The sequence below is a fragment of the Hippopotamus amphibius genome, chromosome 1 (genome assembly GCF_030028045.1).
Source record: "Hippopotamus amphibius kiboko isolate mHipAmp2 chromosome 1, mHipAmp2.hap2, whole genome shotgun sequence".
Lineage (NCBI taxonomy): Eukaryota > Metazoa > Chordata > Mammalia > Artiodactyla > Hippopotamidae > Hippopotamus > Hippopotamus amphibius.
This window is the reverse complement of record NC_080186.1, coordinates 94,913,857-94,940,350: the sequence shown is the minus strand read 5'-3', so window position 1 is coordinate 94,940,350 and position 26,494 is coordinate 94,913,857. Positions and strand designations below refer to the sequence as shown.

General features: G+C 40.0%; 1 pseudogene; it reads left to right on the top strand.

Moving 5' to 3' along the window:
- The first annotated feature begins 1,505 nt into the window (after positions 1 to 1,505).
- LOC130831653 (mitochondrial adenyl nucleotide antiporter SLC25A24-like) overlaps positions 1,506 to 26,494 on the top strand; it is a 43,802-nt pseudogene continuing 18,813 nt past the window's right edge.

Sequence of the window (26,494 nt, the reverse complement as noted above, 5' to 3'; positions counted from 1 at the left end):
CTTTATTTGCCCAAACAGGTCTTTCTCCCGAGCCCCACCTGTTAGATAACAGGGAAAAAGAGTTAAGCAAATATCTAATTTATTTTAAAGCTTAGACTTAGCATTAGCTCCTTTAGATTGTATTTACTTCCTTTTGCTTACTAAATGCTCACTAATTCTCTCCCTAAGAGAGCATCCAGGGGTCTGAGGGAGGGATGTGGCTTACCTGTGACTTCTGCGGCATTGGAACTAAGGAAAAAACTGCCTGCACAGATTCTTAGAGCAGGCTGGTTGGTCTCCTGTCTGTGTTCAGTGCTGGTCTCCGCTGCTCCACTGCTGTGACTGGTCTTTGTTTGGTCTGAGCACTGCTTCTGGTGGCTTTCCTTGACTGCTGCTGATTTTCTCACCAATTTTTTCAACTAGCACACTGACCCACTGACCAGATGATCCCTTCTGTTACACAAGAGTAAATGTCTTTGTTCATCCACCCTCATTTTGGTTACATGTATTTAAATTTTGTATATATGTGCAATTGTCAATTCATGTTAAATATTAGAAAGCTTATTTTTTCACCTTACATTTATAAATATAAAAAGTCCTATTATTTTCTGCCTTGGTTACTAAGGGGTTTGGATTTCAACAATCCCATGAAAATGGGAGATGAAGCTTTGGCCTAGTAAGAGGAAGAGAGAGAACTGGCCCAGTGTAGCTTCATGGAAGCTGATCTACATCAACCTTGGCTCTGAGCACAAAACTGAAAAAAATCTCCCCTAAAAATTCACAACCATGGGGCTATCCTCAGCCCCTTTGGAGTTTGAATTAAGATGTGCTGTCTGGGAATCCCCATTCAAATATTAACCCGAAAAAAAAAAGAAAAGAAAAGAAGGTGGTTCCAAGCAGCCCCCAGCTAAGGCTGGCAGAAGCAAATCTGGAGCCAGCCTTGTTGCCCGATGAAGGGGACGTTCCTCGCCCTCTGGCACCGAAGCCAGGGGCATCGGACCACGCCTTCTAGGAGCAGTTGCTATGCAGCTGGCTGCAGCCGCTCCCTCGGCGGCTCCTTGGTGGCTCTGCCTGAGGGTGGGGCTTTCCCACTTTTCGGGGTCCCTTGGCGCTGCATGACCATGCTGTACGGCATAGGGGGCTTCCTGCTGCCCACTGTGGGGGGCCAGGAAAACGAATCTGATAGCCTTTTCGAAAAGCTCTTCCAGAAGCTGGACCGCCGAGGGGACGGGATGGTGGAAGTCATCGAACTGCAGAAATGACTGGAAGCTATGGGCATCCCTCCTGGCCCGGGGGGGGGGGGGGGGGGGGGGGGGGGAGGTGGGCCGCGGTGTGTTCAGGCCGCAGGGAGCGTGCGAGGCTGGAGGCCCTGCTGGGGTGATGTAGGGGTGAGGGCGAAGACCCCTTCAGCCCTTCGAGCTCCCTTCTGGGCTCAGACATTCTTTCTGTGTGAGCTGCTTCACTGGGAGTTACCTCGCTGTTGGCGCACTTTCCAAACGTCTGTGTCCTATGAGTGAACTGCTACGATGAAACATACAGAAGACTTTCCCATCTTGCCTACAAATGGGGTCCAAGCCATCAAAACGTACAAGGTCTGCTTGGCGTTACTGCAACGTTAACCAACCGCCCTGCAGTGAGCCGACTGCCTAGGCCTGGGCCCACATTCGTTTTTCTCTCTTGGAAACTCCAAGGGTCCGTCTGGATGGCTCCTCCTACACTCTCCCCAAGGGTATCGCATAGGTCGGGAAATGCGGCAGGCACTGCAGAGCTAGAGCTCATCGCGGAGCCCTTTGGGGCTTTCCTGTGTGTCCACTTGCTACTCTGGATGCAGGCACAGGGCGAGGGTGATGCTCTGATACTAACACACTGATTACAACCACGTAGTTTCAGTTTAACCTAACGCTGTAGAAGTCGTTATACTTATAACATTATACCCTACACTGCAGTGTGGAGTTATTCTTAAGCTTAACACATGACAATATCAATACTCGCTATTGTATTTTCAGAGGGTCCTCTTTGCCACAGCTGTACATTTAACCAGTTGACCCAGTGGAGTAAACAAAAAGTCTTTGTTTCACTTAAAGCTGCTCTAAGAGACTATCAGCTTTAGCAACAGCATGGGAACATGTGTGTTTGAAAAGGGGATGGGACACCAGGTTTTGTAGAAATCTTTCTCTTGTGAGGTGACTGAATTAAATTCGGTAAGAAAAAATAGTATTTAATAAGTTTCCCTCTGGCAGGTTTGAATTGAGTGATGGATGTGAGGGCACAGAACACTGAGTCCAGAAAAGCCAGGTAGTTAGCACAGTAACATGTAGTGTTCAGTCCATATTTCTTAGGATTCATAAAGTGTATGTCAGAGAAATGGGGGGGTGGAATATGCTATCTCACATTTTCGTGCTGGAAATTGATGATTTGTTCCCTGAGGCCCACCCAACCACAGACACTCGTCTTAATTATATATAACATGTATTGATTTCACTGGATTCTGTGTGTCCAAGGCTTTTTGTTGCAGTTACTGCATATTATACAGAATCAGCAAACGAACTGATGAAACTATGCTTTCCTTCAGAATGCAGCCCCAGAATCTTATTATTCCATCTCTCTTCTCAGTAAAGAGCTGGGTCTTCTGCTTAATCAGCCTGTCAGTTTTATCATCTATCCATTTATCCCAGTGGTTCTCAACTGGGGGTGATTTTGTCCCTCAGAGACATTTGACATTTTTGATGGTTGTGACAGTGGGGGATGTGTGTATACGATGTGAAGGATGTAGAGAGTAGAGGCCAGGGATAGTGCTAAACATTCTAGAATGCACAGGACAACAAAGAATTATCTGGTCTCAAACGTCAGTAGCGTTGGGGTTGAGAAACCCCACTTATCCCAACCACATGTTCCTTGCTGCTGCCTTCCAGGAGCCTACCATGCCCTTTACCTCACTGAATAAACAGAGGTGAGCTGGCACGAACTCCCTCAGATTTCTGACCCTTTCATAATGTGTCCTAAGCTGTGAAATAGGGATAATATTAGTGCCGGTCTCATAGGATCATTAGACTAATGATCAAATAAATGAAAAATGCTTAAAATTGTTTACGGAGCTTCAGGCTCCTCAGTGACGCTAACACATCAACTATAACCCTACCTTCATTCATACTCAGGCCCAGTTTCTTTCCTCCAGTCTCAGAGGGGGAGGTGTCGTTCGTCCTTTTCAAAGCTGGTTTTTCCACTTACATTTCTGACCTTACGTCCTTTCATCTCCTTTAAAAAAGGAAAAGCACACTTTTACTATTCCTTTTCTTTGTTCTGTATTTTCAGACCTTTCCTCTCTAATAACAGTGTTGGCTCCTCCGACCCCCACCCATCTAGATATTGTCCTATGATTCTCCTCCCTGTGCAATCAAGGCCTTTGATGGAGCCAAGTCTGCACTTTCTGCCTTGACTTCTCTCACTCTTCGGTTGTCTGTCTGACGTGAGGTTTCTGCCTCCACTCTTCCCCTCTGTGAAAGGTCACTAAAGACTTCTGCCTTGCTGCACCCAGTGGGCTCTTCCCAGTTATTTGTTTGGCCTTTCCGCAGCACGGAATACTGATGAAGGCGCGCAGATCTCCTCCTTTTGGCCCTTGCTCTCAGCTCTCCCACTGCTGCTTTTTAGATCCCTTTATGACTCTTTTTTTGGCTCACCTCTCAAATGTGAGTGAGCTCCAAGATTCGTTTTCAAGGCTCTAACTATCATCTTAGTGGGTGACTCACAAATTGAGAGCTATCCCCAGCTTCTGAGGCTCTCTACTTCCCTCTGTGATCAATGTCTTGGCTATGTGTTCCACTAACAAGTCATTCTAGATGCCTCCTTTGTCCTACCCCAACATCGAGTTAATCACAGGGTCCTGTGTAATTCCTTAATATAGCTCATAACCAGTTTCCTTCCCTCCACACCCATTGCTTCTGGTAAGCCCCGGCCTCTACCATGTCTCACCTAAGTTACTGTAACAATCTTACAACCAGTCTGCCTGCCCTTACCTCTCACCATTTCTTCTTCCACACTGCCACCATATGACATTTCTAAAAGTACATCTGATAATTTCATAACCCTCCTGAACGTTCTTCAGGGGCTGACATTGTCCGTGGGAAAAGTCCAAACCTCTTAGCACGGTATTGAAGGTTCTTCATGATTTCTTTGTGGGTGTTGAGGTTGGTGGGGTAGTTCTCCACCTTGCAGTTATTCAGGGATCCAGGTTCTGTCTCTCTTGTGGCTCTATCCTCCTCAAGGGTCTCATCATCATCTGCATTCAGCTGGTGAAAGGAATGAGCATGGAGGATTATATGTGAGAAGATTTTTAACCGGGTCTAGAAGTGGTTCACATTACTTTCACTCACATACTTTGTTGGAGAGATGTTGGTCACATGACCATGCTTACTAACTGCAAGGGAGACTGAGAAATGTCATCTAGCTGTGTGTCCCTAGAAGGCGATGAGGAATTTTGGTGGACAGCTGCTGGTCTCTGCTACATTTCCCACACCCTTGCTTCTTTGTTTGCCCACCTTTTGCTATTTATTTTTAAGATATTCAAGTAGAGTCCCTTCTGTGAAGATTTCCTTCACCTTTGTCCCTCCTTCAGAGCACCCGCATCTTTGTTGCCCGCCGATCCCTGAACATTTTCTATCACGGTGGTTTTGGTGTCTTCCCTATCAGCCTGTAAACTTCTCGAGGGCTGGGACTATAGCTGATTCATCTGTGTTTCTCAAGCATTTAGAACAGTTCCTTACATATTTGTTGAGTGAATGAATAAACGCATGACTGTTGAGTATGAGAGAAGACTAGGCAATTGCTAAAGTTCTTTTAAATTCTAATATTCAAAGATTCTATGTTTTTGGTATTAGAAATTTTACTCTAAAACTAAGGCACTGGTAATTTATGGCAGACTATCTAATTTACATGTGATAAATATACAAATGCTTAAACACTGTAATTTGTAATCTACCTTGTCTGAATCTGTGTCTCTAATATCATTTTTTCTCTCTTATAGATAATTTCAAAATCTGTTGATGCCAGCAAGCATAGTCTGCTGGACCTTGGCACGTTTATGCAGTACCTTAAAGATAATGAGATGAAAATGAAGTTGACTTTTAAGAGTTTGGACACAAATAATGATGGTTTGTTTTTATACAGTTAGCAATTTTATCCAAGAATTAACTATGTTTTAGTAAAGGTTTATTATTAAGTGTTTGGCTTCCCTGAAAGGTTATTAAAAACTCACTTATTTAATTCTGTCATTTGTTTTATTGTTATTACTTCTAAGGAATATTTTTAAATGATGTAGTTTTTATTTACACACTATCTTTTAAAAATAAAACCACCAACAAAAAGGTTATACCCTTTGAATAATATACTTTTTAGCTAAGGATCTAAGAAATATTTATAACACTTTGATAAGGTTTTTATATGAGGCAATGGTGGTGAAGCTGAATCTGGAAAGATCGGTAAAAGTTAGCTAAGTGAAGGGTGGAGAAGAGTGTTCCAGGCTGGGGAAATAGCTTGTTGGGAGGCTGTGGTCACCTCAGGGGAGCAGGTCATGTCCGAGGAACTAGAGGAAGACCAGTGAGTCTGAAGCTCAGAGCAAGGGCAAGTGTCAGAGATGAGGCTGGGAGGCTGGCACAGGCGGGATCATGGAGGGCCTTGGGGTTTGTGAAAGTTTCTGGACTTGATCCTGAGGAGGAATGAGGTGGGAAGCCTCTGAAGAGTCTTCAGTGGGGGGATAATAACACCATCATATTTGTGTGGAGCATGGACTGGCATCTGAGCCATGATGGGACTGTGGTGATGGGAATAAATGATTTGGGAGATATTTAGGCACAGAACAGACCACAACTGGTGGTTGAATGTGCAGGATGAGGGAAAGGAAAGAAGCAAGAAAGACTGATTGAGCAAAAAAAAAAAAAAAAAAAAGACTGACTGAGCAATATTGGAGGGTAAATATTTTATTTATTGACACAGGAAATACCATATGGGCTTTCCAGTCTTTTCATCTTGGCAAGTAGAAGAAATAACTGGGATGTTGATGTTTGATGGAATGTTGTGATGATGTGCTAAACACTGCTTGACTATTTGCTTCTGCATCATTTTAAAGCTTCCAGTTGATGCTTACTTTCTTTATTCCTTTAAAGGAGTAATTGATACTTCAGAAATTATCAATATTCTCAACTTAATAGGTATACATATTTCTGAAAAAGAAGCAATGAAGATTCTTGAAAGGTCAGCTCTTACATATGTATATACATTTTAAAATTAAGTTTTATTTACTTTAAAACCTTTTTTGGGACTTCTCTGGCAGTCCAGTGGTTAAGACTCTGAGCTTCCACTGCAGGGGGAATGGGTTCCATCTCTAGTCAAGGAACTAAGATCCACATGTTGCGCAGTGTGGCCAAAAAAAAAAAAAAAAAAAAAGCAAACAAAAAACCAAACCAAAAACCTTTTTCATTATGAAAGTGACTATGGAAACTTTATGGAAACATGAATAATAGCTCAAAATCATCTGTTTGCTATCACTCTTCTAAGTACTTCACATATATTATCTCCTTGAATTCCTACAAGACTTTAGAGGCAAAGTCTATTATTTTCCTAATTTCACAGATGAGGAAATTATTGAATAGTGAGGTTAAGTAACTTGCCCAAGGTCACCATAATCCACTACTGTGATATTAACCCACTGATATAATTTTATATCTTTTATACTTATGCATGTATCTATTATTTTTTGTAAAATCATATACTTTATACTATTAGTCAATCCATCAGTCATCCAATCAAGTTACCTATCAATCAGATACTGATTGATGCGTTTTGCCAGGCGCGTAGTAGCCAGTGAGGATTCAGTGGTGAGTAGGATGGTCCTGGTGCCTAGCCTTGCAGAGCTAGCAGTCTATGGGGCTGAGGGGAGTTCAGTTGCATCGTGGCAAACGTTATGATGGGACACGTAGGAAAACATGGAAGAAAAGTATCTTTTACCAGGAAAGAGAGCTGAATGTTATCAAACTATACTGCTTTTTTCGTTTGACCTATTTATATAAGGTGTTATAGTCGTAGATTTTCTGACATTAAACATTCATGAGATAAACATTCAAGAAAGAGGATTATATGACAAACAGCCATACCATCGCTGCGTTTGTCACATGTAACATCTTGTCATATTTGGTTCAGGTTTTTTCAAATACATAAAACATTACAGACCACTGAAGTTTTCAGTGTCTTTAAACCCATTTCCTCCTCTTCTGCCAGAAGAAACTACTATTCTGAATTTATCATTTCCATGCAGGTTTTTACCTCTGTGTGTATTTTACTACAGACAGATTCTTAAAATATGATATTGTTTCTCATGTTTTGAGACTAAGTGGTGGGATACAGCATATTTTTAAAATGACACTTTCCTAAACCTTCTGTTTTTGAGATTTGTTGATGTTGATGCTTACAGCTCTAGGTCAATTGGTTTAGTCAATGTACAGTTTCTATTTAATGAGTATAATTCAATTTACTTATGATTCTCCGGATGATGAGAGAATTTAGGTTTTTAAAAAAATTTTGTTTTGTTACTAGTACAAAACAGTGCTGGAATGAATAGTCTTGCATACATCTTCTTGTATATTACTTGCAGTCGAGGTGCCTGACTGTAGGGTATGCAGACATTTAACTTTAATTTCATATTCCAAATTGTTCTCCAAAGTGGTTGTACCAATTTAGTGTTCTACTAGAAATGTATTGCCGAGACCAGCTCGGCGACTTGGGGCAAATGATGGGTGCCGCAAGCTTAAAGAAACACAGACACAGATTTAAGAGAAAGATGGAACCCGGGGACTCAAGACCTCTAGGATCAAGAGCCACGCTGATTCATCCCACGTTGCTTTTATTGCACTCTTGGCGTTCCAGAAGCAAGATAGCCTAAGGTTCTCACACTCCCAGTTTGGTCCCACAATCAAGGTTATCTTTGAAGTAAACAAACAAAGGCCTCACATGATTGGGGGAAGTGATCTTTGTTTGCCTCCTGGGTCCTGATCTGAGCTGGGCGTGGAAAGCAAAGCAGCCCTGGGGGCAGGAGACCTCTCTCAGAAGGAGTAAGGGTCTGTGCCCCACCCCTGTTGGCCCCTCTGCGACTGTGCCTGTCTTAGGTTGGTCCTCCCCTGAGGAATCTTACCGTCTCTGGCTAACCAGCCATCCTCCGGGGCCAAACAGGGTGATATGAGGTGTGCAAGTGAGGAAGGGGCTGCGCCCCCAGAGAGGGTCAATTTTCTGTTTCCTCGGTAGCCTATGCCCCCATGGGCTCCACGCCCAGCACCCTTAGTTCCTCCGCTGCTCAAGCAGGACATCCTGCATCCAGCTGCTTGGCCCACATACTTTAATTACTTTTTGTAACATTTTCAAGGTTTCAGAAAGACTTCTGAATGTTTTCCCACAATGTATCACTTGATACTTTAATCTTCTAATATTTAAATATTTTCCAAATCCATGGGTCAGAAATATTGTCCTGTTGTTTTAATAATTTGATTTAATATGCTTGTATTCCTCATTATTAGTGAGTCAATATCTTTTCATATTAGCCATTTGTATATCATCTTCCCGTGAATTACCTGTTATGTCTTTTGCCTACTTTTCAGCTGAACTAGTCATCTTTTTCTTAATGGCTTGTAGGTGTTCTTTCTAAATTCAGGATGTTAATCTTATGTTGGCTATATGCACTGCAAATGTCTTTTCCCAGCTTGCTGCTTATTCTAAATTCATTTTTAGTTTTTTTTTTTATCATCGTGCAGAACATTTACATTTTAATGTAGCTTATTTGTCCATCCTTTTCTTTTACAGATGTGCTTCTAACATCTTGAGAAATTCTTCCTTACCCTGAGATATAAAAATGTTAATCTATATCTTATTTTAAAAATTTTATGTTTTACGTTTAGTTCTTTAATTCATCTGTAACTGATGTTTGTGTATGTTATGAAATTGGGTGCCCAGTTTCATTTTTTTCTATATGGTCGGTTGTTCTGTCACCTGTGTTGGGTCTTCACTGCTGTGCAGGCTCTCTCTAGTTGTAGTGGGGGCTACCCCGTTGCAGTGCACAGGCTTCTGATTACAGTGGCGTCTCATGTTGCAGAGCACGGGCTCTAGGCATGGGGGCTTCAGTAATTGTGGCACATGGGCTCAGCAGTTGTGGCTCTCTGGCTCTAGAGCGCAGGCTCAGTAGTTGTGGTGCATGGGCTTAGTTGCTCCGCGGCATGTGGGACCTTCCCAGCTCAGGGGTGGAACCCGTGTCCTCTGCATTGGCAGGTGGATTCTTAACCACTGTGCCACCAGAGAAGCCCCTGTTCCATGAATATTATGTATGTCTTCATGTTTTGGATCCTCTTTAACGTCTTTTAATAAAGCGTTATATATTCTCTATAAAGGTCTTATATAACTTTTATTGGATTTATTCATAGAAACATAGTTTTTGTTGCTCTTCTAAGTATACAGATGAATTTGATTTGCTATCACTTCATTTGGAATTTTCATATCCATGTTAATAATCGATGCTATTCCAAGAGTTAAGATGGAACTTTGTCTCCTTTGCATAGTCTACAGGACTTCCCGTGGTCTGGCCTGCATCTCTAGCTTCATCATCTTGAACTCTCCTTCCACTCTGTGCTCCAGGCCAACTGAACTTCTTTCAGTCTAAAAAAAAAACCAACCAACCAAACAAAAACACCAAACCCCAAAAACATGATGTCTCATTCCTCCAATCCTTGTACAAACTGTTCTCTCTGTCTGGGAGACCCATCCCAGCTCCTTCACTTGAATATCTCCTACTTATTCTTTAGGTCTCAGTTTAGATGTAACTCTAACCTCTGAAACTTTTTTGGTTTTGCTCGTATTTGCTTTTATGACAACTTTACAGAGGCTCGTTTGTCATACTCTCTGTTCCCACTAGACTGCAAGCTTCATGAAGACAGGGACAAAAGTATATTATTTATTATTTTATAGTCAATGCCTGTAACATACTAACAGAGCAATACATGTTTTCTGACTGATTTGTCACAAAAGCCAAGGGTGGAGAGTATCAAATTTAACAGGAAGGACCAGCAACATAAATATTGAAAAAATCCATTGGATCTGCTCATTGGGGAGATTCCTGGGCATCTCAATGAAAGCAGTTTCAGTAGGGTGGTAAAGGGTTAAGTCAGATTGCATAGGGCTATTGAAGGAATCGGAAGTGAGGATGTGGGTACTATGAATGTGGTTTACTGATTTGGGAAGTTTAGATAAGAAGGAGAATTCAACTAAAGTCGTTTTAAATTTTACTTTTATTATTTTCTGAAGAATAGGAGGGATTTGTGGAGAAGTAGCCATCAGAGAGAGAAAGCTGTTGCATATGTTGTAGAGAAAGGAGATTAATGATTGAGAGGGAATGGGACCACCAGCTCAAGAGAGGGAGAGGGTCCTTGAATAAGAGCCAATGTTTCATTCTCTGAGTCTAGAACCTAGGAGGTGGGTAGAGAGAAATTTAGTCATTCACCCTACAAATATTTACTGAGTGCCTCACATTCATCTAGATGCTAGGGATGTAGCAGTCAAGAAAACAGGCTAAAATTCCTGCTCTATGAAACACATGATAAACAAGAGGAGAAAATAGTAAGCTAGATAGACAAATTATGTTAGATGGTGATAAGTGGAAAAATAATGCAGGGGAGGAAGACAGTATGGGTGTGTGAGTGGTAGGGAGGCTGCAGTTTTAGATATGGTGAGTTGGGAAGGCCTTGAAGGTGACATTTGAGTACAGGTCTGAAGAAGTGAGGAAGGAGTCATAATGGTCTTTGGGAGACGAGCAGTCTAGGCAAAGTAGATAGCATGAGCAAAGTCCCCAGGAAGGCAGTGTATCTGACAAGGGTAGTACATTGAGAGGAGGCCAGTGTGTTTGGAATAGAGTCAATGAGGAAGAGGGTAGCAGATGAGCTCTAGGAAATAACAGGAGTCAGATCACATATGATCTTGTGGGAAACTGTAAGGACTTTGGCTTTTCCTCTGATAAGTCACTGGACAGTTTTAAACAGAGGTATGACATGATCTAACAAAGATTTTAGTAGTCTCATTCTGGCTGATGTGTGGAGAACGTTTGTAGGGGACAAGGGTGAAAGCAAGGAGGACAGTTATGCATTAATACAGACAGCATTTGAGGGTGGCTTATACCAGGATGGAGGAGGTAAGTAGCGATTGGATTCTGGATATGTTTTGAAATGCTGACAGGATTTACTGCTGGATTGTGAGTGGGGAGTAAAAGAAAGAGTAGTCAAAGATAATGTCAAGATTTTTGGCCTAAGCATCTAGCAGAATGGAGTTGCCATATATTGAGAGGGGTAAAATTGTGAGAAAAGCAGGTTTGGGATAGGGTAGATATCAGAATTGAGGTTTGTTCTTGCTAAGTTTCAGATGCTAACCGAAGTAGAGATGTTAACTGGGCAAACTGAAATAGGAATCTGGAGCTCAGAGGAAAACTCAGGCGAGGGATTTGGGAGTCATGGGCCTATAGATGATATTTAAAGCCATGAGACTGGAAGAGATAACCAAGGAAAGAGTATAGTACGCTGAGTCCTGGCATTCCCTAACGTTCAGAGGCGGGGGAGATGAGGAGACTGAGAAAGAGTAGCCAGAGAGAAAGAAGGAGGGCTAGAACACTCTGTTTTAGAAGCCAAGTGAAGAAAATGTTTCAAGGAGGGCACAACTATCTTTGTCAAATGCTGCTGACAGGCTACAGAGGAGGATGGAGAATGTGGACCGCTGATTTAGTGCTGTGGAAGCTACTGGTGGAGTAACAGTGGTGAGAGCCTGATGGGAGTGGGTTCAAGAGAGAGTGAGGAGAAACTGGAGACAGAAGGTAGACAACTCTCTAAAGAGTGTTACTGCAAAGGCAAAGAGAGATCAGGGGTGATAGTAGGGAAGGTGGAGTTAAGAGATTTTATTTTAAGATGAGAATACTTAAACACTCATGTTTTAGGGAGCAATGGGGGACAACATGGCCTGAGAGTGAGTGTCAGAAATTCATTTGGTGGCTTGTGGAGATGTATGAAAATTGTCAGTAGTCACTGAGGAAAATGAAAAAGGGAGCTACCTGAGACAAGTAACTTGAAATTTGGGGAAGCTCACATTTCGAAGCAATATATTTTATTATCTTCCTTCACATTCTTAATTTCATTCAATGATTGAGAAATTCCCTGATGAGAAGTCTTAAAATTCTTAAAATTGGTTTGATTATTATTTCATATTAATGAAAATTATATTTCCATGGATATTTGAGTTTCTTATGATATTTTTGATATTAGATATTTTATACCCACAAAGATGAAAATTGTCCTTTAAGATCCATAACCAAAAAGGGTAATTGTCAGCCATCATTCTGATTGCTAGAGAAGTTACAAGATGAACTTAGAAATGGGAAGGAGGGGAAATGTTTAAAGGAGAAATACTAGAAGGGTGGGATGCAGTAATACTGACCTACAGTTTGCCAGCTCTTTGTAATTTACAAGGTCTCTGTACATATAATCCCATTTAATACTCTATTAGCTCTGTGTTCTAGGAATTATTCCCATATAAACAGAAGTTTAGAGATGTAAGATGCACTCTCTACATCACAAAAATAACAATGGGCAGAGCTCAACTATAGTCCAAATTTTCTGACTTTGAGAATATGAGATGTCATTTTGATAATGCTTTTTAAAATTTATGAACCGTAATTTGTATTTGAGCATATTCTTTGTTTTAATATACAGTATGGATACTGATGGGTCACTGACAGTGGACTGGGACGAGTGGAGGAAGTATTTTTTATTTAAACCTACAAGAAATATTGAGGAAATTGCCCATTACTGGAGCCGTTTTACTGTAAGTGGTCTGTTTTAAAATATTTGTATATTTTATTCCATGAATCATGGGTGTAAATGTAATGCATTATATACTGTCAGAAAATTATCTAGTGAGGTTTTGTTGATTAAAAAAGTGATGCTATAGAATGCTGTTTTCTCAGAAATTTGTATGATGCCAAAAATCTGAATTGACTATAATATCTAGTTCAGCCAAAGTTTCAACCTGCAAAAGGCATACATCTGTTGAGAGTAACTACTCTTAAAAGTTGATTACTCCTACTCAGCACCATCATTTTGTATTATAGTTGCTTATTTTCTTGTCTGAAAAGTAGGGAGTGTGAACTGCAGACTGCGGTGTCATAAAGTACTTTACTGATAAATATTTAAATATTTGTTGGATAAATGAATAAACAGAATTTTTTGAAAGAGTGCCAAAATTCTAGTTTTTTTCATATTCATATATACATTATAGTCGGTATAGTTCTTGTCTCTCAGTGTACTTAAAAATCTAAGCTTCATAATTTCTTAAAGTTCTCAAAATGTCTTAAAATATCTTTAAATTTTTGCTTAGTAACTACAAATTATAATCTACACCATTCTCCTATGTTCCATGATTATATGTATACAGTTGAACCTTGAACAATGCAGGTCTGAACTTCACAGGTCTACATATATGCAGATTTTCTTCCGATAAATACATACTAAAGTACTACATGATCTGTGGTTAACCTTGGATTTGGAGGGTTGACTGTAAAGTTATACATGGGTTTTCTACTGTACTTGGTGATCAGTGCCCCTAACCCGTGTTTTATTCGAGTCAAATATATACATACATACATATGTCCTGTCTCTCTGAGAAAGGGAGATCACCGGTAGGATCACATTACTATTGATGGGTAGAATAACCTTACTGCCTTAGCTGTAATAGGGTGCCTTCTCTACTCTTAACGTGACCCTTATGAAACTCTTTAGTTGCCAACATTCTTTTAATAGATATGTAATCATTAAAAAGAGATTTTATCCTTTTGGAAGTGTTCATTCTGTACCTTCCCTTTAGAGGTGATTAAAGGAAATTCAAGTCAATGAAAAACACATTTATTGTATGCCTGCTATAGGATAAGTTTTCTGTTTTATAATGAGATAAAGAGCAAACAGAAATGGAAAATACCTGTTTTGAAAATTAAATGATATAGTGTCTATGATAACCTAATAAAGTAATTTAAAATGAACTCAATGAACTTCCCTTTTGGGTACAGTGCTAACAAAGGGTGCTTCATTGGTCCTAGTGGCAGGTCCACTGTTTGGCTTATAGTAATTTCACAGGGAACAAATATGCTTGGCACTAAAACTGTATGACCCAGAGGTAGGACACAGCCAGTTCTGCAGGGTGGAAACAGAGTGTAACTCTAGTTCAAATCCCAACGCTGCCATTTACTGTCTGGGTGAGTTGGGGTAAATAATCTAATCTCTCTAGGCCTCAGTTTTCTTAACTGTAAAACTGGGATAATAATACTTACCTCTCTTAGGGTTAATATAAAAATTGAAGATGACACTTAAAACTGTTTAATACAGCACTGGCTTTGCTCTGTAAATATTAGTTTTTATTTCTCAAACAGACATTGAGCTATTTCCGAGACTTGTTATTGCTAATGACTAAGCACAGTCAAATACTTGGAGGCCTAATTGCTATCAAGCACTCTATGTTTTACAACTAATAATATCAGTAACTAACATTCACTGAGTGCTTTTTAGTGCCAAGCATTATGCTGAGTGCTTTACACGCTCTAAGTTATTTAATCTTAACAAGCCTACCCAGTTAGGTATTAGTATTGTTCCCCTTTGCATTCGAGGAAACTAAGTCCCAGAGAGTTCATTCAATTAGGAGCTAGGGAAGTTAGGATTTGAATCCCACTTGACTCCTGAGCCAAGGTCCTTAATCATGACATATGTGATCAAACTTCTAGACCCTCAGAAAGCTCCTACTTGTAATCTATGTACCAGAGAACTGATTATCGGCTCTGTGCACTACATGGGAAGGCCCAGGTTTTTGTCAATTTCACTGTAGGTAAAGATGTGAAAGGAAACTGCTTCTAAGTGTATGTCATACATTTTATATTTGTTTTGTTAGAGGTGAAGAGTCTGACTGAACATCGGGGTCCACTAGATCTTGAACACTGAAGATACTTTTACATCATTGCCACTTAAATGACAATTCTATTTTTGTTTGTTTGTTTTTGGCCATGCCACGTGGACTCCATCTTTCACTAGTAGTTTGCGTGGCCTGTATTTCACTATAGCTAAAAGTATTTATTAGAACTTAGATTTTTCTTCTTGTATTCAATCCTAGACAAATAATTTTATATTGAAAATGGTATATAGATTTTGAAATGGGAAATGTAAAATTATCCTAAATGTGAGTTACTATTAATTTAAAATTGACAGTATTTCAAGCTAATTTATGAGTTATTTAAAATTATACTAGTTGGTAAAGTACAAAATTCTAGGATAGGCTGATATTAATTTGCTGTGGAGCTGAGATATATAAAACATTTAGATTTTATAAGGAGTTAACATTTCCATTTGAGATCTGCTAATTATAATGTTCCTTATTTTAAAATTTATTTTGTTTTAATAGGGAATTGATATGGGAGATAGATGGACTTTTCATAATTTAATTAATGAAAAGAGAAAATCTGGCCATCTATGGAAATACCTGTTGGCGGGAGGCACAGTGGGTACTTGTGCTCGAACATGCACAGCGCCATTAGAGCGTCTGAAAACCCTAATGCAGGTGTGTTGCGTAGTTCATGTGCATGTTTTTGAGAAATGTGAATAACATTTGATGCTTTTAAAAACAACTACTTCAGAGGTCTTAACACTATTTCTTGATACTCTCATGTGCAAATTACGTCATCGCTGTAATCTCCTAGACTCATTTATTCAATAAGTTCCCAGGCACTCAACTCACCTTGAGGGTACAACAACCAAGTACTACACCATTCATATGCATTTTGGAGTTTAGTGATGGAGAGAGGTATGTAAATAAATAATTAAGCACAACCTAATGATCTAGTACTGGTGTTCTAGGGAGGGCAAAAATCAGGGAAATCTTTTTTTTTTTTGCAGGGCCGGGGAAGGGAGGGCTACACAATGCTCTTGATTCTCTCCACGGGTTGGAAATCGTGACAGCAAGAGACAGAGACTACTCAGAGTTGCACTCCCTCTTTATCACATTCGGGGCTCTGTACGTGCAATTCTTCAATTTCTTGAAAAGTTTTGGGTCCCTTTCACATTGGTGCAGGCAATGAAGAGCTTGCCTGAGCCTGGTGGCCACTTCTCTGGCTATGGCTGTACAACGGAAACAAGGTGAGAAGGGTGTCCACCCTTTTCATTGTTCTATCCAAGGCAGAAGTGATGGGCCTATGACAACATTCAGTCACTATCTCCTTTTACCTTTTCTGGGTCACCAAAGAACAAACATCTCTCTAATTTTTATAGAAATACACAAAGCAAGGGAACATGTCTGGCTGCGGGTATTCTGGGTTCAAAGCAGGGGGAAGGGGCAGGAGGCCTACTGTCCATTGTGCACATTTCTGCACTCAATCCGTTTTCAGTCCTGTGCCTCACTGAATTCTTGAATTCTGTATTCCTGGGTCAAGATCCTCTTTGCTTTCTGCAGAGAATGAAGCCTCATGGATTTTTAAGGGAAGCTGACTTCTGTGTGCATTCTGCTCCTGGGATACTTACGTTGTAGCTGCTACTCTGCTAAATGAGTTATCACTGTTTCATTAGCTTTCCGCCTCCCCCAAACCTGCCGACATCACTAGTGCACTTTCTCCTTGCAGGTAAGTCATGAGGTGGACGGACAATTTTCATTTGAACCAAGACACTTCTAAAAGGGAAAGAGGGTGCTTAATAATCATGGAGGGACAGCTTTTGGGCAAACTGGGATATATGGCTGCCCTAGTTATTGCCTTCTTTGTTATTTTGCTATCCTTTTTGTGTGGTTTTGTGAGGATGAGGGAATAAACACGCGTGGTCATTCTACCACTTTTACTGAAAGTCAGTTTCTTACACGTCTACAATTATTTTATTTTTCTTTTCTCCTTGATTGGCAGTCTGGCTGAATGTGGCCACCAAGGTCAAAAATGCTTTCCCTCAGAACTTTTTGAAGGCATTACCCTATTATTTTCTAGCATCTAGTGTCACTTCTGAGAAGTCTGATGCCATTTTGATTTTTGGTAGATGACCTGGTTTTCCTCTCTGGAAGCAGTTAGTTATCCCCCTATCCTGGGTGTTCTGAAAGTATACGATGTAAGTTTAGGTAGGTTCTTTTTGATCCATTATGCTTGACTACTGGTGGGCTCTTCCTAACTGTAAACTTATGTCTTTTCTCAGCATTAGTGTATTCCAGCATTTCCTCCTTAATTTTTTTTCACTTTATTCTCTCTCTCTGGAATTCTTTTTGGTTGGATGTTGTACCTCCTAGATTGACCTCTATGCGTCTTATCTTTCCATAAAGATTTTCTATCACTATGTCATTTTACTCAACATTCTGGGACATTTCTTCAATACTATTTTTCAACCTCCTATTGAACTTTTCATTTTAGCAATCACACTTTAAATTTCCAAGAGCTCTTTTTATCCCTTTGATTGTTCCTTTTTCATAGTATCTTTTTCTTGTTTGGTATGTTTTAAAATTGATTCAGTACCATCTTGATTCTTTCTGAGGATATTAGAGGGTTCTTTATGTTGTTTTAGTTTACTGTAGTTTCCTAACTTGTCACTGTTTTCCCTGGGTTTAGTTATTCTGTTTCCCTTAGTTTTGGTTTTTATGCTGCCATTCCTCCTCCATATATATGATGATGCTTTATTGTTCTTTCATATTAAAAATGAAGGACTGGGGACTTCCTAGGTGGCGCAGTGGTAAAGAATCCGCCTGACATTGCAGGGGACACGGGTTTGAGCCCTGCCCTGGGAAGATTCCACATGCCACGGAGCAACTAAGCCCGTGCGCCACAACTATTGAGCCTGTGCTCTAGAGCCCGTGAGCCACAACTACTGAGCCCATGTGCTGCAACTATTGAGGCCCACGCGCCTAGGGCCCATGCTCCACAACAAGAGAAACCACTGCAGTGGGGAGCCTGTGCACCACAATGAAGAGTAGCTCCCAATCGCAGCAACTAGAGAGAGCCCGTGTGCAGCAACAAAGACCCAATGCAGCCAATAAAAAAAAAAAAAAAAAAGGACTGGATATTTTAGGTAGTTGGTATAGATTTCTTCTGAAGCTAGTTGTGTTTTCTAGCTATGTTTCTCCCATAGATTTTTTACAGATTGATAAATAATTGACTTATAACATTATATTAGTTTCAGGTGCACAATATAATTATTCGATACATGTATGCAATGCACAGTGATCACTGCAATAAGTGAACATCCATCACCACATATAGTTACATTTTTTTTCCTTGTGATAAGAAGTTTTAAAATTTACTCTTAGCAAATTAGAATTTTTGTTGTAAGAGGAATTTACACATCTGTTTATTTGCATTGTCTTCCTGTCACCAAGAGAATAAGAAATAAATTCCCTGTGAATCAATCTCCTGAAAACTCCACAAGTTTTTTGGTAGTCTTGTTTCTTTTGCCAGCTTCTCTTTTCCTCTATGCAAGACAGGCTTAAGCTTCTGCACTCCACACTCCCCACCTCCCATTCTGTCCTGGAGGCTGAGATAGAGGGCCAGGGTGCAGGTACCCTTCCCAGGCCTTGCCCTCCTTTCCTTGTAACACTGTTGCTTTTCCTTTATACATATTGAGATTAAAAATTTGAATACTCTAGGTGAATTGAACCTTTTATCATTGTGAAGTGACCTTCTTTACCTCTGTAAATGCCTTTAGTCCTCTTTTGCCTGACATTAATATAGACACACTCCCTACTCTTAAACTTGGGATTTGCATGATATATCTATTGTCATTTTTTAACTTGTTTTCAAGGTTTCTGTATTTGTATCTTTTAGGTAAGTTATTTGTAAATGGCATATAGATGGATTTTGTTACATTTTATTTATTCTTCATTTTTTTTTGACTGCGCTGAGTGGCTTGCAGGATCTTAATTCTTTGACCAGGGATTGAACCTGGACCCTCGGCAGTGAAAGTGTGGAAGTCCTAACCACTGCACCGCCAGGGAATTCCCTGGAGTTTGTTATATTTTAAACAGGAAGGCTCATTCCATTTACAGTTAATGTACTAACTGATATTTTTGCTCAAAGCTACCATCTTATTTTATGCTATTTGTCCTGCATGGTCTAAGATTTTCTCCTTTCTCCTTTCTCACCTTCTGCTATATTTTAAAAAGTCATTCTACTTTTTTTTCCCCTCCATTAGTTTTTGTTGTTGTTTTTTAAAATATCACTTGGAGTGATAACTTGAGGGCTAAGATGATGATACCTAACTTCAGGTGAGACTTTTGTTTGTTTCTGCTAGATGCTTGGGAACACTGTCAAGCTGGGATCACTTTAATTCAAGTTTGAGTCTTGAAGTTCCCTGGACTACACAGGTGATACAAAGCCATGCTCTTAAGTCCTTGCAGAAGCTAGATTCTTCTGGTTTACCCTTACCATGAGGGGACAGACCTGCAAAGTCCCAGTTTAAAGTGGAGGTGGTTTGTCAGAGACCTATAGCTTCAGTGAGCCCTGGGCTTTGTCTTTTGTTCTTTGTTAACCCTGTGAGGTTACAAAACAATTTAATTTCACAATTGTTTCTTCCGGATCCAGAAATACACTTGAGTGCTAATCTTACCTTTCTGGATATTCTCCTTATCTCCTAGATAATGGCCCTGGAATATGTCTCTGTCTTGTTAGCTCATGGATACCTTCAGGAAACCTTAAGAAATAAATATGTCATCAGCTTTTGCAGTTATCCTTAGTAGGAAGTTCATTCCTAATTACACAGCCTGCCATTACCACAAGTGGAATTCTACATGTATTTTAAAGCTTTTGATATGTTGTCATATTTCCCTCCAGAAAGGTAATACCAATTGGTAATACCAATTTATCATACATTACTTTCCCTAATACTGTATGATATTACCTGTTCTGCCGAGACCAGCTCAGCGACTCGAGGCGAGTGACGGATGCCGCAAGCTTGAAGAAAACACAGACACAGACTGAAGAAAACACAGACACAGACTGAAGAGAAAGATGGGACCGGGGGACTCAAGACCTCTAGGATCAAGAGCCTTGCTGATTCATCCCACGTTGCTTTTATTGAGTTCTTAGCTAACACTCCCAGGTTAATCCCATAAACAATCAAAGGCCTCACATGACTGGGGCAATGATCTTTGTTTGCCTCCTGGGTCCGATTTGAGCAGGTGTGGATCTGAGCAGGGTGAGGATTTGAGCTGGGCGTGGAAAGCAAAGCAGCCCTGGGGGCAGGAGACCTCTCTCAGAAGGATTAAGGGTCTGTGCCCCACCCCTGTTGGCCCCTCTGCAACTGTGCCTGCCTTACGTTGTTCCTCTCCTGAGGCATCTTACCCGTCTCTGGCTAACCAGCCATCCTCCAGGGCCAAACAGGGTGATATGAGGTGTGCAAGTGAGAAAGGGGCTGCGCCCCCAGAGAGGGTCAACTTTCTGCCTATGCCCCCATAGTCTCCACGCCCAGCACCCTTAGCTCCTCCACTGCTCAAGCAAGACATTCTGCATCCAGTCGCTCGGCCCACATACTTTAATTACTTTTAGTAACATTTTCAAGGTTTCAGAAAGACTCCTGAATGTCTTCCCACACTGTTCCCCTGTATCCTCACAAATACCAGGTAATATTATTTTATAAAAGATCTTGCTGGCAAGATAGACAATAATTATTGCACCAAAATTTCCAAAAGGATCTAAATACTGGAATGAATCTTGTCACTTGTATTTTTATCTTACTAATGCATTTTTGACTAAGTATATCCTTTTCAATACTACCAAGTTTGTTAACATTACATTCTGTTCTATAATCATATTTATATTCTCTATGTAAATATGTCTATAGGATGATTTTAAAAGTTTAAAATCAACATTTACATTCTCATGATGATATAAATGTTATTTATTGTCAAGCCAAGTGGTATGCTAGCACTGCATTTCTTTCTCTACTGATCTAGTGCCATACCTCCTTGTGGTAGATTGTGTGCAAAGATCACTCCATAATTCTTCCCATCCTTGTAAGCACACCCTTTTGCAATGTGACTTTGCTCCTCCTCCCATCAAGAAGTCGAGTTTATTTCTCCATCCCTTGATTCTGGGCTGACTTTGTCCAGTGACACTGTGGGACTTCCAAGCCTAGGCTTCAAGCAGTCTTGAAGTTTTTGCTCTTGCCTTCTTAATGCCCTGAGACAATCATGTAAAGAAGCCTGGACTAACCAACTTGAAAATAAGAAACCACGTGGAGAGAGAAAGGCTCAGTTAACAGCCAGAACTAACCACCAGCCATATGCTTGGAGACATCTTGGACCATCCAACCCCAGCCAAACTGCCAGATGACTGACTACAGCCACATAAGTAACCACAGGAAAGAATAGCAGAAGAACCACCTAGTTGAGTCTGGTATAAATTGCTAATCCACAGAATCACAAGTAAATACATTGGTTGTTGTTTCAAGCCACTTAGTTTTGTAGAGTAGTTTGTTACACAGTAGTAGTTAACTAATGTACCTTTTTATGTCACTCAAAGCAGAATATTTGAGAAAAACCAAATTATATTATGACTTGATTATAGTAGGAGTGACTTAAAGAATATTTAACAATGTGTGTAGACTAAAGAATGCCACAGAGGCTGCAGTATGAATAAATGTGAAGGTAATGTGAGGGTAACTTTTGGCGTGCCCTGGTTGTCACAGCCTCTGGGGTAAGATGGATACCTAGCATTTGCCTGTCTGGGTGCAAATATTACGATCTGAGGTACTGTCTTCCTTGTCTTGGTCTGGACTTGCTCTGGACAGAGAAGCCCAGGGATGACACGAGAGGGCAGTTCGCTGGTAGGAGGGCAGATATGTAGACTGGTTAATGGTCACCTGGGCGGGCACTCCTTTAATGTGGAGCCCACCTGGGATTCCCTGCAGCTGAAGTGACTGGTGCAGTAGGGGGTGGGTATACAAGGGCTTAGCTCAGTGACTGTGGACTAGCCAGTTCAGAAATATTTCCTTATTTATATATTGGCTGAATATCAGCTCTTTTATAGATTTACTGCACAATTAAAGCAAACATATTTATTATTAAGGCTATAAAATATAGGCATCATTCTGAGTTTAAGTGTCTTTTTCTCCTCAATAGAGAGTTGGTAATTGTCTTCTAGTTGCAACTGACTTAGTGATTATCCTCATACTGGTTCTGGTTTGTTTTTTATTTTTGATATGAACTTATTTCTATTTCTTGATCACATTGTATATGTATTTTATGACAATGTTTCAAATGAACTTTTAGAAAGAATGAGGCTATAAATATACATAAATATAGATGCAACTGCCTCCCAACATATCAACTCAAAGTGTCAACTTTTACATATTTTTAAGAATATTTAACACTGCATGATCCTTTAAATATAAGTATTATTTATACCATTATTAGTTCTTGGGGTTTTTTTGCTTGTTCGTCTGTATTTTCATTTTTTGGTCAGTTTTTCCTCCTTTTCTTTTCATATATGTATTACAATGAGCCTGCTAATCCCCTCCACATTTACTAGGAATCCAATCATCATACTGTAAGGGCTGCCAGTCCCCTAAAAACAAATGGCTCTTTAATACCTCTTATTTTTAAACCACTTTTGCAGCTTCTCTTACTGGACTATATTTGGTGAATTTATTTTTTATTTTTCCTGTTCTCTTCACTCACATGCTGAATCACATTGTCCTGGGTTTAACTTTTCTTGTGCTACATGCAAGATAGTCAATGTCCAGGACACATTCTCTGATACTGTCTTAAAGCTAAACTGAACATCTCTTTTCTAATACATGCCCTGGGGAAAGGTCTCAGATCTCGGCCACAGAATCTCGGCTGGATTCCACCTTTTTTCTCTGCTCCTACTGACCATACCGATCACCCTCATTAAAGGCCTCATGGCCACTTGTTAGCAATAAATGCTCCGAGTTTCAGCGGACCTCACTTTTCAGGAATGTTGCTTCCGCGATCCTTCTCTTGAAATTTACACCTGATTCACTCTTTTCATAACGGGAGAGCCATTTGTTCATCCCCTTGAGGAGGAGGAAACAAAGCAACCATGTCTGTGGCATGTTCGTCTGTGTCCCATGTGAAAGGTGTCCCCTTCTCAAGCTATAGTGCAGAGATTAAAATAAACACGCTTCCGAAGCTGTCTGATCACCCGAACAGCTGCTGCTTCCCCAACAGGAGAGACTTTCGGTATTTTAGGAACTTTCACTCTCTCCTGCCAACCACATGAATATTACAGTGTGTGATTTTCAAAGTTCTTCTTTCCCTTTTCAAGGCTCAGAGTTCAGAAACAAAGACGGTGAAGATAATAAGCCATTTAACAGAGATGAGGAAAGAGGGCGGAGTCATTTCTTTGCGGAGAGGACAGGGTGTGAATGCGCCCAAGCTTGCTCCTGAAACAGCTGTTAAAGTCCGGTCTTAGCAACAGGGAAAGCTGCACTGCCTGTGACATTCATTAACAAAGGGAAGCCATTCAATTTCATTTTAAAAATGTCACTTGGGGTTATTACAAAACAAAGGGAAATCGTTGTTAATATCTATGTTGGAAAGTTATTATGGAGCCATCTAATTATAATGCTGTTATTTTATCTTAATGCTGTTTTTAAAAGAAATTTCTTCTTTATGGTCTTAATATTTCCTCCGTAAGAGTTATTTTAGATCATTCATTTGGGCTTTTACATGGAACTTCACAATAGTGTACTAAATTCACTGAATTCTAACAGGAATATGGTTGAATCAAGGGAGACAAAATGAAGGGATGGACAGAGCTGGGCTTTAGAGACCACACTTGTATTTGGCACATTCTAGCTGTATGGACTTGGGCAAGTTCCCATAATGTCTCTGAACTTCAGTTGTCTCATCTATACAATATGGTAAACAGTATCTACCTTGCAAGTAGCTTGGCACATTGTAAGCATTCAATAAACAGTGGTCCCAAGTATTATATGAAGTGTAATACAGGATACTGTGGGAAAATGATACAGAGGGACGCTAACTAGGTTGAGGGACTAGGGAAGGCCTCCTCAAGGAAATGACATTTAAGTTGAAATCCAAAGGGTACGTGGAAAATTTCTAGTGGAAAGACAGAGAAAAGAATTTTCCAGGCAGAGGGAGCGATATGTTTAAAGCCCTGGAGGTTAAAGAGTAAGTTGTGTCTGAGGTACTAAAAGCTCAGGATGTCTAGAGTGGAGATTGTGGTTAAAGACGAGGCTGAAGAGATAGGCAGGCAGAAGGGAAGAAGGGCATGAGCTTGAGCAGGGAGAACTGCTGTGACAGTATGCTATAACCCAGGCACGAGATGACAGTGATGTCAGTAGAGAGAGACAAGTGGACAGACTCCAAAGATATTTAGGAAGTAGATAAGATTTTGTTATACTTGTGGAGCACAAGAGAGATACAGGAGTTTCTAGTTTGTTTAACTGGGGACATTTATTGTGATGAGGAACGACCAGGTAGAACTTCCATGTCACACATCTCTAGAAGCACCATTCACAGTATATTATTTGGTAAATAGCATCTGTCCTTTAGGAAGATTACAAGATTTTTTTGAGGGGGAAGATGTATGTTTAGTTTTGGGCATGTGGAGCTTGAGGTGCCCAAATCAGTCAAGAATCTTTAGGTCATAAATAACAGAAAGTGTGACTCAAACTGGCTTACTCAATAAAGGGAATTTACTATCTCACATTCAGAAATAAGGTGTACTTCTAATGAGGCTTTATTTTGCAGTTCAACAGTGTCACCAAAGCCTGAATTTTACCCCATCTTTTTCTCTCTGACTTCCTCCAAGTGCGTCATCCTATGATTTGTTTCCTTTGTGATGAAAGATCATGCCAGAAGCTTCTAGGGGTTCATGTTTCTTTGTGTGTAGCAGGAAGAGAGCTGACTCTCCTTGTAGTTCCCTCAGAAGAGCAAGGAAGCTTCTTTTAAGAAGTTGCCCTAAAACATTTCCTTGGGTCTCATTGGTCAGGGTTGTGTCATATATTCATTGATGAACTAATCACTATTTGCAGATGATAGGATGTACTGATTGGCTTGGAACGAGAAGCTAAAATAAAGATCACAGAGGCCAAGGAAATATTCTACTGAAAATCTGTTCTGTAAGAAAAAAATTATTGTTATTAATATATGTAATAATAATGACTGCTTCCTTAGTTTCTACGTGGCAAACATTTTACATGAGTGCATTATTGTATTTGTTTAATCTTCATAACAGTCTTGCAAAGTAGGGACTGCAGGTGTAATGGTGACTAGCATAGACAAGGCTCTTGCCTTCATTTTCCAGATGAAGAAACTGGGTTATCAGAGAAGTTAAGTAATTTGTCCTGGATCACTCAGTAAATGACCAGGCCAAGATTGATCCTGGGTTTGTTTGTCATGTTGTGTTGCTTCATGAAAATTTGACACAGTTGCCATCAGAACTTATTGCATAAAGTTCTCAGTTGTTTCCATCTTAAAGTTTTTCATTTTCATTCCTTATCATAATCAACACTTGCTGAATGTCTGCTATATACCAGGTCTTATTCTAGGCAAAAAAATGTACAAGATGAAGTCTCTACCATTAAGGCTGAGGTCTCCTATCAAATGTACATGACTATATTTAGGTACTAGGTAATGTGCTTTATAGCTTTTAACTATATATTAAATGCCCGGTATTCATTGATATTGAATAAATTACATGCCCTCTGGGACTTCTCAGTGTTAACATACCTTTGAACTCTTGTTAATATAGTATAAGAAGTATCTTTCTTCTGAAGGAGCCAAATTAGGAACAATTGAGAAATTTGCTTCTGCTGCTTTGGCTGGTGTTACTGCTCAGTCTTTTATTTACCCCTTAGAGGTAAGTGCTGTTGAAAAAAGATTTGTTATCTTTAATGAAAATTATGGCTAATTTTTTTTTCAAATGAGCCACAATCATCTGATCATTAGCAGTTATTGAGTAGGGAAAATCTGGTGCTAGGGCATCGTCACCAGAGCTGTGATATCTAAATTGGCATTTCTGTTGCTTTTTTTAAAAAAATTTTATTGAAGTATAATTGATTTACAATGTTGTGTTAAATTCTTATGTAAAGGAAAGTGATTCAGATACACACACACACATATTATATTATTTTTCATATTCTTTTCCATTATGGTTTGTCACAGAATATTGAATATAGCTCCCTGTGCACTAAGACCTTGTTGTTTATCCATCCTATATATGAGTTTGCCTCTGTTAACCCCAAACTCCCATTCCTTCCCTCCCCTCCCCCCATCCCCTTTGGCAACCACAAGTCTGTTCTCTATGTCTGAGTCTGTTTCTGTTAGATAGGTTCATTTGTGCCATATTAGATTCCACATATTTGATAACATATGGTATTTGTCTTTTTCTGACTTACTTTGCTTGGTATGATAAACTCTTGTTATCTGCTGTCTTTTTGATGATAGTCATTCTGACAGCTGTGAGGTG